This window comes from Bubalus bubalis, chromosome 8 (genome assembly GCF_019923935.1).
Source record: "Bubalus bubalis isolate 160015118507 breed Murrah chromosome 8, NDDB_SH_1, whole genome shotgun sequence".
NCBI classification, from domain to species: Eukaryota; Metazoa; Chordata; class Mammalia; order Artiodactyla; family Bovidae; genus Bubalus; species Bubalus bubalis.
The window spans coordinates 71996760-72012329 of NC_059164.1; positions in this window are offsets into that span (position 1 = coordinate 71996760).

Here is a 15570-nt window from a genome sequence, read left to right on the forward strand (position 1 = left end):
AAGAGTCCATTTTTATATTTTTGTTCCTTTTGACAACATGAATTTTATATTCCATTGTCAACTAGTATGATACCTCATGGCTAAGTAAGGATCAATTTGATCTATCAATCAACTAAGTAAGTGACATAAGTACACATATATGTCATGTATATATCCTCACATATTTTACTTTATAAAGGAAAACTGACATTTAGCAGTGGTGTGAATCCATCTCTCTGGGACACTTTCTCTTCCAAGCCCCTTTGTAACCTGTTCTTCCACCCATGCCCAGTCGGTTCAGTAAGAATGGCAGGAAAAGGACCTGTCATTATGGGGATGGATCCCATCTCTGTTTGTTTGGAGATCATTTGTAATGTGATTCATCATCCCTGTGTAAACCAGAATGCCTGTCCTACTTGCTCTGGCACATTTTAAAGAAGGTTAGGAAATTCCAACAAAATTTATTTTGTGAGACATAACATTTAATATATAAAAACTTGATTTTTCCTTTGAACCCAAGGGAAACTATTTTGCGGGTGAAGTGAGACTGTGGAACAAGCAGAGGTGAACATACACAATGTGGGCTAGTTTTCAAAACTAGAAGAGAATGTGCCTAGTTCATGTATGTAGAATTATTAGAAAAGTCACTTAGCGAGAAGGAAAAGACTTGTAAGAGAAACCTGGTCATTTTCAGAGCAGATGTTTCAACAGAGTTAGCTAGTTGAACATCCTTTTGCCTCCTCCCTGAGTCTCATCTCTCCTCCTGCACGCCAGCCTGGGGTTGCCCTTGTCAGTACTCACTGCCACATTGTTCTGGTTGCAGCCATTAAAGCTACCTGGAACTCTACGTCACAGAGGCCTTCTGCCTTCTTAAAGCCTCAAGGCACTCGTCACCTGGTCCAATGGCAGGCGTGAGCTGAAGTGACATTAGAAAGAGGCCTGCTCCCTTAGTGGGATTCAGCCTACACTCTCCTCCTAGGGTTTATATCTACTGTCCTTGTCCAACCCAGGAGCCATGAGAGACTGAAGAAAGGTTGTTTTTAATCCTGCACATACACTCTTGACACTGTGCCTCCAAATGAAAATATCTCAATGCTTAGATTTTAACTGTTTATTTATTCACTCAACTAATAATTGTAAATTGAGAACTTTCTATGTGTCAGACACTTGTAAGTGATATGGACTCCACATTGAAAAAATATTAAATTCATGATCATCATGGAGATTACAATCTAGTAGGGGTGTTAGATAGTTAATAAACGTGTAGCAGTTTATCATGTGATGTTAGGTAGTAACAAGTGCTATGAAGACAAATTAAGTGGCATATGAGGATAAAGGGAGAGAGAGGCTACTTTTCGGGACAGGAGGTGAGAGAAGGTCTTTCTTAAGAGATGGCATTTCAGCAGAGACCTAAAGGAAGAGCAAGAATAAGCCATGTAGATATCTATAGGACTTACAAATGTGCTGCTTGGGAAAACTAAGTGCAAAGGCCCTGGCATGGGAGTGTGCTTGAAAAGAATAAAGTGTGGATGGGTAAGTCAAGGGGTGGGTAGGAGAAAGTGAGGTTGGAGATAGTCAAGGGTCAAGTAAGGTAGGTAATGTAGGGTACCCACCAGTGGATAGGCTGAACTTATTTGAAGTGTGATAGGAAGCTAGTGGAGGATTTTGAGAAAGAAGCAATGTCACCTATTAACTTTCTGTTGCTTTTGTGGATTTTTGAAAATTTTACTTTTATGGTCTTTCCCTATGGCATTAAAATAGGAGGACATTTTTCCAAATTCCATTTGCTTTTGTCAACATCGCCATGTGGGAAATAGTTTAGACATATATATGTTCTCTCTCTGCCAAAGGCATAATTAAAATGTCTGAGGCTTTATATAAAACTTTACTGAGGGTTTGGAGTGATGAAGTTTCTTTCAAGTAACAAAATCAAACATAGATTACTCAAGCAGTCTTCACTGGAAATTGATGGTATGTCTTTCAGAATCCAAGGAAGAGGTCCCTCTGGGCATTGGGGAGCAAGGCTGCTCCAAGGGGCCTTCACAGCAGCTAGTTTTGATCCCTCTTCTGCAGTTTCACATTAAAAGTCCACATTATTAAGAGAATTTGATTGGTTCAGCTTGACTCAGGCATCCTCTTCTTCCAAATCAGTGAGTTCTAGTCAAGGGTGCAATGACAACAGAAATAAAACAGCTCTGAGAAGTCCCATGTGGGTAAGGTGCATGGTTCCCAAAGACAAGGCTGGACAGACAACTTTCTAGTGGTTTCTGACAGCTCTGTGGGCAAGCACCCAGATGCTTTGTTTATGTACTTTGATGGGGGCAGACCCTTGAAGCAAGAGCTTCTGGGTAGTAACCATCTCTCCACTTTCTTCCTCTATGGAGAGGTGATATCCTGGGCAATTTGGTTGCAAAGTGCTTGATAGGAAGGGACACTTTTATCCCATTTTGTACCTCCTTGAACAAAGTGTAGGGCAGAGGAATTTTTGATGTTTAATTTTGCTTTAAAGCCCTAGGTTCCTTTTGATCCTGAAGCTGCCCTACAGGTTCTGTTTTACATTCTTAAAAGATTTGCTGATAACTTGGCAGGCAGATATGGTTTTATTGTGAAGAAATTTTGCCCATTCTCACATGTACTGTTGTGCCAAGAACATGGAATTCAGAGTCAGGAAACTATATTAAGTCTAGTTCCTAGAAAACTCTGAGGTGGAGATTGTGAGCAGGAATTCTATTGGGGAATGTTCTGGGGATAAGCCCCTGTGAGGGAAGCTAGAGTGGGCAGAGGGAGAAGGTAAACTGGGGTGCCATAGCAACAGAGACTCCAGCCAATCCTACAGGGATCTCTGGAGCTAGGATGGACCTCCACTGGCAGAGAGGCAAGAGAATCAGGACTCTGTACATGGCAGTGATCAGTATGGGGCAAGGGCTTAGGTGAGATAGCTTTCTTAGGTCTAAGGCTGGGTCCTGAGAGGGATTCCAACTCCCAGCCTCCAATCCGAGAAGCAGCTAGAGAATGAGTGTTCATCTCAGAATTGCAGGTTGGGGACAGGGAGGGTCTCCTTCATCCATCATAGCATATACTCCAGACTTAAATTTCAATTCTTCCCTACCACACTGGCCTGTGATCATCTGATTTATTTGAATCATCATGTCCTCATAAAAAAGTGAACCCAACCAAACCAAATGAACAAACCTCATTTTAAAAATAGCATTAAATAAAGAATGTTGTAAGTACTTTGGAGGATATTTTCACTTAGGCTGTATTGTTTAATTCTCTCTACAAGTCTATGGCATCATTGGCACCCCACTCCAGTACTGTTGCCCGGAAAATCCCATGGATGGAGGAGCCTGGTAGGCTGCAGTCCATGGGGTCGCACAGAATCAGACACGACTGAAGCGACTTAGTAGTAGTAGTAGTACACTAATAAGCAGACAAATCCTCAGAGACATGAACATGAGAGTAGTTTGCTTGAATTTGTACAGAAAATGCAGTCTCACGTGTTCCAAATGTAAATTCTTATTTTGGCCAATTCACTCAGCAATAGAAATAACATGAATAATACTAAGACTTATAATGGCAAATAACCCCTAACTTACATGGTTGTTATGAGAATTGAATGAAAGAAATTTACAAGTCATAAGTTGCCAAAAAAATTGAGTCAGTATCAGTGTTCCTCAAAATTGTTTTCGTCATCAGTAAGAGATGGGAATGGTCTGTTAGTGTGTTAGTTGCTTAGTCGTGTCTGACTCTGCAATCCCATGGACTGTAGCCTGCTAGGCTCTTCTGTCCATGGAATTCTCTAGGCAAGAATACTGAAGTGGGTTGCCATTTCCTTCTCCAGGAGATCTTCCCAACCCAGGGATTGAACCCAGTCTTCTGCATTGCATGCAGATTCATCACCGTCTGAGCCACCAGGAAAGTCAGCCATGGTCTAATCCATCCTGAAAAAAGGAGAGAAGGTTTACACAGGATCCTAGAAAATCTCTCCTAGTCAACCTCTAAAAGGCACAGGGCATCATGTTGTCTCCAGTTTCTCTAACTGATGTTTCGATTTTTCTGGTTCACTCTTTGAAAGTTTAGTAAATTCGACTCACATATTCTGAGCTGAACTTTACTCTGTAAGAGTTGTGCTTAGGGTAAGGAAATGAAAGAAGTGTTGTCCTTCAGGGATAAAAATACGACCTTCAGTGACAGTGATGTGGGCTCCTGTTATGGAGGGAGAGAGACATTAAAGGAGCTTGGAACAGGCTCTGGGAGTCTGGGCCAGACTCTTAAATTGTTAAGGTGACTCACAGCAGATATGTCAGCTTGAACTTTATTGACTTTGACTTTCAGGACCCATTTTTTAAAAGGTGAGGTAGTCATGGAAAAGAACCAGGCTGTGGTACCTCTACCAATTTGAAAAAAAAAACAAAACAAAAACACGCTCACACCTCTCTATGTAAGGCTTCTTGCCACTGGTGTGTGAAATATTTTACGTGACACACAAAATCCTAAAGAAAATAAGTTGTTTTGAGCACATACATGTACTCAGCAGCATGTTTCGATTGGGATTGAAATAGTGTCTCTGTGTTGTTGTGAAAGCCCACTTTTACATGTGTCTCATGGTTACCTTTCTAAAAAATTCCATGTTTTGATCGAATTTTTTGCTTCTTCTTCTTCTTTCTTGGAAAATAATCAAATGTTACTACTAACATGTAGTATTTGACCAAAGGTATTACTCCTGAACCATTAGGTCTAAAGTTCTGGGTTTTCTCATGTTTATTTTCTCCCCTCTGGCTTCATTTAGTGAGTTCCAGATTCTCCAGGGTAGCAAGTTCAGTAGAGGTCAATGGATTCTCATGTCACTAGTTTGTTTACTTTTTGTCTCCACTTGACCTAGATTAAAAAGTCAAGCCTTTTTTGGCAGGAGAAATTATTTGAAAAGGTATTGTAATGTTTCTAGGATGGTTAAAATGAATAGGAAAATTCTTTCTGTAATTATAGAGAGACAAAGTCCAAAATGGTTAGTTTGTTTAATCACAGTTTCCTTGGCTTCAATGGCAACTTGAAAACATGTCTGCTGTGGCTATGTTTCTTATCACTGCATGAACCAGTCAATGTAAATGACCAACATTTAATTACGTGTTGGTAGTATAGACTTGGCTAATGTTTGGGGCATGATGTAGCATAATATATCAAATTATAAAACAATATAGATACACATATCATGTGTGTGCTTAGTCACTCAGTCATGTCTGACTCTTTGAGACCTCATGGACCATAGCCCGCAATGTCCCTCTGTCCATGGGGATTCTCCAGGCAAGAATACTGGAATGGGTTGCCATGACCTCCTCCAGGGGATCTTCCCAACTCAGAGATTGAACCCAGGTCTCTCCCATTGCAGGTGGATTCTTTACCAGCTGAGCTACCAGGGAAGCCTATATTATAGCTAAAGACAATTCTGGTTGTGATTTGTAGCAGAGAAGAAAAAATAGTAAAATGTTGAACATGTTTATTTTACTCCTTTGTTCCCAAAACTGTTGTTTTCCTTTGACTCAGAATTGTGAACAAATGAAAAGTGTCCCTTGGCATAAGATGCAAAACTCACGAAGACCATTAAAAAATTGTTTCATGTTTTCACTTATAAAATATTGCAGACACGATATACTTAAAACAACAATTAGCCTTAGGAATGGATATCATAGCAGAAGCATCCTTCATGTGTGTGGTCTAGTCAAAATTCCTATTTTAATCTGAGGAATGTAAAAATACAATTATGAGGGGCTTCCCAGGTGGCGTGAGTGGTAAAGAACCAGTGCCAGAGACTTAAGAGATGTAGTTCAGTCATTGGGTCGGGAAGATTCCCTGGAGAAGGGCACAGCAGCCCACTCCACTATTCTTGCCTGGAGAATCCCATGGACTGTGGAGCCTGGTGGGGTACAGTCCACATGGTTGCAAAGAATCGGACAGGACTGAAGCAAGTTAGCATGCACGTAAATACAATTATCCGTCTTATAACACAGGTCAGGGTTATCTCAGTCTTAGCAGTATTGACATTTTGTGCTGGAGAATTCTTTATTCTGCATTGTAGAATGTTTAGTAGCATCTTTAGCATCCAGCCAGTAGATGTTGGTGAAGTGAAGTGTTAGTCGCTCAGTCGTATTCGACTCTTTGTGATCCCATGGACTGCAGCCCATCAGTCTCCTCTGTCCATGGGATTCTCCAGGCAAGAAAACTGGAGTGGGTTGCCATTTCCTTCTCCAGGGGAATTTTCCTAACCCAGGGATTAAACCCAGGTTTCCTGCATTGTAGGCAGATCCTTTACTGTCTGAGACACCAGGGAAGCTCCTAGACATTGGTAGCACCTCCAATCTCCCCCTTCCCCAACCATGACAACCAAAAATATCTCCAGACATAGCCAAGTGTCCTGGGTGTGGGGGAAGGGGCAAATTACCTTAGTGGAGAATCTGTACACTAAAGACTCCTGGGTTTCATGGTGACGTTCCATATTATAATTTAAACACAAAATTTACCTATGGAAAATATTTGAAAGATCTATAATCTTTGCTAAGAAGATTAAAAAAGGGAACTATATCATATATCTGGCACACAGTGGCTAGAAAAAAATGTCTTTGTGTGAACTTTCCAGTGCTATGATTTAGTGAGACATTTAGAGGAGGAGAGACTTCAAGCCTTTTCTGTTTTCAAGCCCATAGAATCCAATGGCATGTTTTGAAAATTACTAAAGTAATTACTAAAGCTAAAGTTACTGAAGTATAAATTGTGTAATTTTCATATTGTCTTCATTTCAAAAAGGAAAATAGCATTTAGATTTAGAGAGAAAGAAGTTGTCAGCAGCTTTGGGAAATCTCTTGGTAAGTCTAACTATACCAAAGACCATGGAAACAAAATCAGGCCTTTTCTCAGTGATGTTGCAGTGGAGAATCATATCGTCATCCTTTGTCCACATGATTTTCTCATTTATAGTATGCAAGTATAGGATTGAGAGTACCACTATTGTTAATATTTTTCTGTCAACAACTGTTCCTATATACTCTTCTGTTTTTCCTTTTATGTTTTTGTTAAACTTATTTATATTTCTCTAGAGTTAAATAAAAATGGATTCACAATACATTTGGCTTTAGGATTTACGACAATTGGCCTTACCATTTGACTTTTATGCATACATGCAAGTGTGTATGGATGAGTTCTTGGAGGAACCCCAAGTTGCCCTGCCTTTTTATGTCCATTTATAAGTCTCTCCTTCAACATGTCTTCCACCCTACAGCATGCATGTTGTCCTTAGGAAAAGATGGTTTCAACATTTTTTAGTTTAAATTCAGTCAGATCCAGATTTTGCATCAAAATGCATTGTAGGAGTCAGAATACCCTTAAAGAACAAAAGCTCGGTCATCTTCCTTTCTCGGGTCAGGTGTACGTGCAGTGGTCTGACTTCCCTGGGACAGACTGCTCTGGCCTTTCAAGGCATGCGTTTACTCCCACAGCTGCTTGCCTGCCCAGGACGCCCTGTAGTGCTACCCCACAGCTAGTCTGAACATCTTGGCAAATTCTCTAATAAGTATGCTAGGTTGTACAGTTTATTTTCTCCCATCATTTTCACCACCCTCCTTTCTTCAAGATAATTCACATTTTTCAAATCTTAAAGAAAATTGTGGAAATCTTATATTTGACTCTTGTTCCTCATCTGCCCATTTTCTGTCTTCTTCCAGCTACAGTTAACCACTATTGTCAGTTTCTTATGTGTTCTTCCAGAATTTATATATATATATATATATACATATATATATATATTCAAGCACATACCATTATCTCTTTTCTTTCTTCTTCAAAAGAGAAGATGCCATACATGAAGAGGAGCACATTGCTTTTTCCACTTACCAATTTTCCCTGGGGGACTTTTCCATAGTAGTACACAAAGAGCTTGCTTATTCTTTCTTATAGCTGCAATATCGTTCATTATATAAATGTACATAATTTATTTATTCCCATATAGATGGACACTTGCATTAGTTCCATTCTTTCACTAACACATTAGTAGTGAAGAACATTTAACCATTATGTTTTGTACAAGTGCAAGTACATATGCAGGATAAATTCACAAAGTGAAACTGCAGGGTCAGGGGTATGTGCAGTTCTAATTTTGATAGATACTGGAAAACTGTCTGCCATAAAGATAATCTTAACAGCAATGTATGAGAGTGCCTATTTCCCCATAGCCTGGCCAACTGAGTGTTAACACAATTTTGAGTTATAACAATGTGATAGATAAAAATGGGATAGTTTAAATTCACATTTCTCTTTTTATGAATGAGGCTGAGATCTATGGCTTAATCTTGATTGGGCCATTTGAATTCTTGTTAGATTGTGCCTGTGGATCTCTAATAATTTTATGCAGTATGAAGTCATATGGGGGCTACTTGGAAGGTAGGACTCTCCAGCTCTGTCTGGATGTTAACATTAACACAGCTCAGAGAATGTGCTTAAGTGTGTTCCTCTATTTCTCTTAGAATGAACCCGATATGTGTCTATCAAAATACTGAATTTCATAGCTACTAATTTGTGTTTTCTTCTGATAGTTTACGTATTCTAAGACTAGCAGTTTGATTCAATTACTTGTCTTTATCTGTGATAACACTTTCTATTTCCGCTGTAAGTGCTCTGGAATTATGACAAAAGAGTAATGCTTTCTCATTATGGCAAATCTGAAATTCTTGTCTCCATTTCCATCATGTGAAGGACAAAATAATGGAGAAGTTTCCTGTCAGAAATTGTCCTCTGGGTATCATCTTTTCCATTTCATTCTATTCTGTGTAGATAGATGTAGACGTTGCCACCAAGTGAATGCCTTCATATAGGCAATCATCATTCAGCCAGTATTCATGGAGTGTCTACTATATGCCAGACACTGTTACAGGCACCTAGCATGATCTGTATGGCCCAGCAAAGACTGACATTGGGTATTCATCACATTTACTAGATTGAGTGTGAGTTGGAAGGACTATGCATGGACAACACATATTGCACTGTCTGTCAAAAGATCAAGACTGGCAACTGGGACACCAAGTTCTATCCTTGGATTTGCCCTTATCTTGCTGTGAATATTGGACAAGCTCTTTCTTCTCTATGGGCCCCAGCTTTCTCATCTGTGAAAAATGTAATGTTGACTAGAATAGATGATATTTACAAGCCTTCTAGTTTTAACATTCTAAGATCATAATGCCCATATGCTACTTTTACAATTTCAAAATACCCAAGAATCCACATTTATATACTAAGAAGAACAATTGTGACCCTTCCCATTTGTGGATACACCTCCAAGTATTCATAATTATTTTTTTCCATCTGGAGGTGGCAGGAATATATTAGAACTTATCGTGGTATGTAAATATCTGCATTAAAAAGTCTCCTAGGACATTAAATATTCAACATTTATGACATTTTTCTTTGGTCAAAGTATTTCTGAGTGAATAAAATGTCACGAAGTATGAATCTCAGTGAAAATCTTCGACAATAGACAGACTCTGGAGAAGCCAGCAGTACTCAGAGCGTGGATATCAGAAACAGACGTTGTGATGTTGACCTATGCTCTGTAGGACCATCTGCTTTCTCACTCTGGAAGGATTCGGCTCCACTGGAAAGGAATATACTGTGGTCTTACTCTTCATCTAGAACCAGGCTGCCTGCCTATGAACATGGAAGCAGTGAATTCATTTTTGAAAGATGCTTTAAAATGTCCCACACCGTCATTTTATCCCATTGCCCTCACCTCTGCTTTCTCCATACCCCTTTCTGTTCTCTATTATATTCACCCTGGGGTATTCCTCAGGTTAAACAATTCCATCTCACGTGGTAGCAGATTAAATTGTACACTCAGTTTTAAAATGTATCCTATTTCATTGGTTTGCAATCCAACTTTAAACAAGTTAAAAAATTTATTTATCTTTAATGTAAAATATTTAGACTAATGATATTAACCTATCACTCATCATTTTGGATAATCAGTATCTCTTTATTATTTTCGAGTTAAGATGATTTAGTGGAAAAGAATGGAGTTTTGGAGTCTGGTTTTAAATGCTGGTTTCATCAATTACTGGTTTTAATTTACCAGCTTTATAATTTATATGACTTAAGTTTTTTTTCCTCAAATGATGATGCTAATAACTTTCAAATCATTATGAGGTTAGAAATAATATATAAACATACAAAGCTGTCTAAACACAGTAGGACTCAATAAATGTTCACTGTTTTATAATTATCATTATCATTGTTATGACTGATCAGACAAAATATTTGCTAGCAAATTTTTCTCTAAATTTTCCATATAAGGCAAAGATGAGGAAATTAGATCTTACTGTTTTTATTTATTTCTTATTGGTATTTGAGAAATATTTATTTTTTATTGCTATCTGAAAGCATCTAGTAACTTAGATGATGAATATTCAAATACTGGACCTCTTCAAAGAGGGATGAATAATTGCTCATATAATCTGGTAATTGATCACAGTGTATAGAAAGTAGTGTATATATTTCTAAAATGCCAAAGGAGAGCTCTTATTTTTCTCATTGCTGTTATTCTCAAATTCAATATCATAAAAATATCAACAACATATTTTATTTAATGCAATTGGACTTTATTAAGTTTGGAGACTTACGAAGAAAATAACTGTGCTTTTAAAGGAGGAGAAAAGGACACTGAAATATCAGAAAGGGGTGATCTGAACAGGAGTACAAGGATGAATCTCAGAAGCCAGTCTGACCTTCCGGGGACACATCTCGCTGCAGAGCGGAGCCTCTAGATGGCGAAGGAACACCGCGGAGACTGCACGGCTTTTGCACGGCTCGGAGGCGGTGGAAGCGCTCAGAGCTCCGGTGATTTAACAGCCCGCACGCGGAGCCGTTTGGATTGCAACACCAATTCCGCAAGTTATTAATTATGTCCTCAACATAAAAGCCGAACTCATATTTTCAGGCCACTGTGTACCCCTGCCTTAAAAGAATAGTTGCTTAAATATAAGGAAGCACGATGTGTAATTCAGCAACGCATCACTTTTTCTAAAAGGAAAGCGTGTTCAGGCGACTGGCCTTTTAGTGTTTGAGAAGCAGTCACCTTTTTTTTGGGGTGGGGGGGGGGGTTGGGGGTGGGGCGGGGAGGTGCTAGACCCTCAGAGAGCGACCTGAGAACAAAGGTTTACGGTCAAGACTCAGAAATGGTGTGTGAGTTTGAATAGCCGGTCACCTGAGTCTCTCTGCGTTCTTGGATAAGGTATAGACACTCTCTGAGCTTTGGTTTGTAGTCTGGAGATAACAAGGGCGCCTTCTTCATTAGGTGGTTGTAAAGAATAAAGAGCGTTTGTAGTAAAGCACTTGGCAAAGAGATTGACACGCAGTAAGTACCCAATAAATGACAAAATTGGAACTTGGTGAAGCACTAATACGAGTTAAATTGGTTTATTGAAGTTGAACAATCCGCATCATGGGAACGTGAGACATCTCTTAATCTGAAGCAGTGATTAAGCATCCTATCAGCTTTCTATTCCTTGCTATTTAAACGAAAGAATGTGCCTAATTCTCTATGTCTGGCTGACAGAATATTTTGGAGGGGGGATGGGTGGCTGCAAAGTTCTGACAGGATTTTCAGGGTACACTTTAGCACAACACCCCAGTGTAGCTTCTCAATAGAATTATGGTGCTTTCTTAAAAGTCAGCATAAAGAATCTTGTCCACAGCTGATGTTCAGAAAGGAGAGGGAGGAGCGGGTATTTTTCCTGAAGCCTGGGAACAGGGCTTTATGCTACCAGGTTCTGGTTACAGTTGCTGCCCTCAGTAAGCATCTTCAAAGGAATCATAGAGAAGTCACTTTCAGCTTCCCAACCCAGGGATCGAACCCAGGTTTCCCGCATTGCAGGCAGATTGTTTACTGTCTGAGCCACCAGGGAAGCTCAGAAAAGTCACAGAAAGGGATATTTTGAATAGTTTTCCTATAGTAACTGAAACAGTATATTACAGCTAAGTAAATGTAGGAGTTAGGGGAAAACATGACATTTTAAACAAGAAAAATAGCAGCAAGGGCTGAGAGGCAATCTTTTATAAAATCACACTGTCCTCATCTTTTTATATTTTGGCCTAATCTTTTCATTCTCAGTGAACTTTCAGCCATAAATTATCTGGGAAATATGTAGATAGTGATGCCAGAACTTAAAGGAGGTAGAGCTTTAAGTACTTTATGGGTACCCACAGGGGCTTCCCTGGTGGATACAGTGGGAAAGAACCCTCTTGCCAATACTGGAGATGAGAGTCGTGGGTTTGCTCCCTGGGTCAGGAGAATTCCATGGAGAAGGAAATGGCAACCTACTCCAGTATGCTTGCCTGGAGAATTCCATGGACAGGGGAGCTTGGCGGGCTATAGTCTATAGGGTTGCAGAGTCAGACACTACTGAAGCAATTTAGCATGCACGTGTAGGTACCCAGAGATATATTTATCTGAAAAAATGAATGGAAAAAATAAACACTTGTTTTTTATTCAGAAGAAGCAGCATATCTAAATGCCAATATTTAACTTACTCCCTATTCTTTGTGCCCTGGAGAGTCAAAGAATAGGGAAATCGGTTTTGTAGTTCTTGAGTCCGCATCCGTGGGCAGCCGTGCGTGACTATAGACCTGTCCTTCTCCTTGTCTTCACCGTTCTGCTAAACTGGCCTCTACCTGCCCTGTCCCTCCTCACCTCCCGTGGTCAGAGGACCTCAAGCAGGAGTATCAGTGGCTCTGTGGGCCTGAACAGGGGCACCTCCATGTGAAGCAGAAGTTCCAACCCTTGCCCAGGACCATGAGGTCTTCTCAGTGATCTTTGGCAAGTTACACATCATGGAAGCCATCCCTGTGTACTTAGGTTTTGAAGCTTGGAGACACTACATAGGCTTCCATAGACTCTGCTCTAATCATGGCTTAAATTCATTCTTTCCAGTTGCAGTTATTTTGTGCCTATTAGATGCCAGGTCCTGTGCTGAGTACTACACAGACACATAATAGAGTAGGATGTGGTCCCTGCTCTCAGGTATTAATAAGAGTGACAAGCAGAGAAAGACAAAGAAGGCATTATACTGCCGGCACATCTGGTATGTGATTAGCCTACTGCTTCCCTGCTTTCCTTTTCTTTGAGAGCTGGGGTTGCTGGTGATGAATTAATTGTGCAGGCGGTGAGCTGGTGTGAGGGCAGAAAAAAAAAAAAAAAGAGATCTCAGCCTTGCATGTCATGTCAGGATGATCTCAGCATTACATATATCACAGAGCAGCCATTCCAGCAAAAAAAATGTGGCAAGTTGGGCCTTATGTATTATAACCTACTTTATTAGGGAATTTCAGGGTTGTAGGGGGCAATCTGTCATGTTCATGGTAACTCAGAATGACAATTTTTTTTCTTTGCCGATTTCCATCTCTCTCTGTTGGAAACACCCATCTCTATATGTACTGTGAGCTTCCTGAAATCTGAGGCAAGAGGAAAGAGATAAAATTATCACTTCTTTATTCAACTGGAAGGAGGAAGAGGGGAATTGGTTAGGATCTGGCGATGTTAGTTCTCTTGATTTCTTGTATGAATACTTAATGTATGAGACTATGGAACAAACTCTGGATAACTTGAACTGACAGCTTTGGAAATAACAGATATATAAATAGGTATAATGGTCTTTTATTTTGTTGTTCAAGTTGAATTTTTATTTTATATTACAGTATAGTTTATTTTCCATGTTTTGTTAGTTTTAGGTATACAGTAAAGTAATAGTTTGTCTTTTAATGGCACAATTTTAAGATAAAAGCCAATATTGGTACAATGTTTGTAAGTAGAAATTTGGTGTAATGTCATTTTCAAATGTGAGATTTTATTACTATCCCTTTTCTCATAAGTAATCATAATTTTATTGTACACATAAATACTACTGCATCATGTCATTCAGGTTTCTTTGAATGAAATATTAACGCTAACAAGATGCATGCTACCATCTAGAACCTAAGGGAGAACTAGAATCATTAGATTACTGGAGGCACATGAATAAATGGGGAGCATCCATCTTTCTTACAGAAACTCAGAGGTTGACTCTTTGAATGTTGAGAGCATTTGAATATGAGTAATGTATGTGTGTGTGTATTCAAAATTTATAATGTGTTTCTGCCATCTGTATTAAAAGTCTTTGAAATGTAAAAATTTGAAGAAACACATATTCATCTGAAGCATGAAGCAAGGCCCCAGGAAAGTCTTTCAAAACTCCATCTTAACACCCAGGAAGTGTCAAGTCATTCGTCATGTATAATTAATACATCCCCTCTTCCCTTTCCTCCTTGAGCACAGGCATTGCAAAATGAGTCCTGCGCTTTTGTAGTAAATAACACTATTTTCAACAATTTGTTTCCATGTCTGGACAAATGTATCACTTAATTTGTTGATTCTGAAAATTTATTTTGTTCCATTTTTGTTCTTGGATGCAAACAGATACATACCTGCTACTGCAAACATAGAATAAAAATCTTAATTTTGTTATGTTGAAAAAACAGCGCTATATGTATACTACCTTTGGCTTTCAGTGTGACAGCATGATTTATCAAAGCATCACAGTATTCAAGGCAAGTGAGATAGTTTTTGAAATGCAAAAGTCTAGGTGCAGAAAGGTCATGGGACTTATATAAGCATATTCTCTTCAATTTTATATATGTGCAGAGGTCAGTGATTTCCCTCCTCCAGGATGGTTTTTCAATTAGAAATAAATTTTGGCATTTAGTGTGTTACATGATCATGCAGAGTACATGTTCAATTAATGCATAGCTATTTAAAGTTAATTTTGGGTTGTCTTCCTGTAAGGGAAGCAGCTTTTACATAGCTAATCCGCAAGTATTTGTTCTAGTGTCTCACTGTGTGCTTTGAGTTTGCTTAATTATCAGTGGTTTTATTGAAATGTGTGGGAATTCAAAATTTATGCCCAATGATTCAGTCATATAATTGAAAACTGACTCAGCTCTGTTTCTTTTCTTTTTTTTTTTTTTTTCTTTTGCTTCCCAATCCATGTGGGAATGTGATGCTGTAATTTCTTGGAGAAATAAATCACCATAGTAAAGAAAACTCTGTCTTTTAACCTTTCCACAGGTTGTTGTTGTTCAGTCGCTCAGTTGTATTTGATTCTTTGCAACCCCATGGACGACTCTTTGCGACACCATACTTCAGCACGCCAGGCTTCCCTGTCCGTCACCATCTCCCAGAGCTTGCTCAAACTCATGTCCATCAAGTCGATGATACCATCCAACCATCTCATCCTCTGTCATCCTCTTCTCCTGATGCCTTCAGTCTTTCCCAGCATCAAGGTTTTCCCCAATGAGTCAGCTCTTTGCATCATGTGGCCAAAGTATTGGAGCTTCAGCTTCAGCATCAGTCCTTTCAGTAATTATTCAGGGTTGATTTCCTTTAGGATTGACTGGTTTGAAAACCACAGTTCAAAAGCATCAATTCTTCGGTGCTCAGCCTTCTTTATGGTCCAACTCTCACATCCACACATGACTACTGGAAAAACCATAGCTTTGACTATATGAACCTTTGTGAGCAAAGTA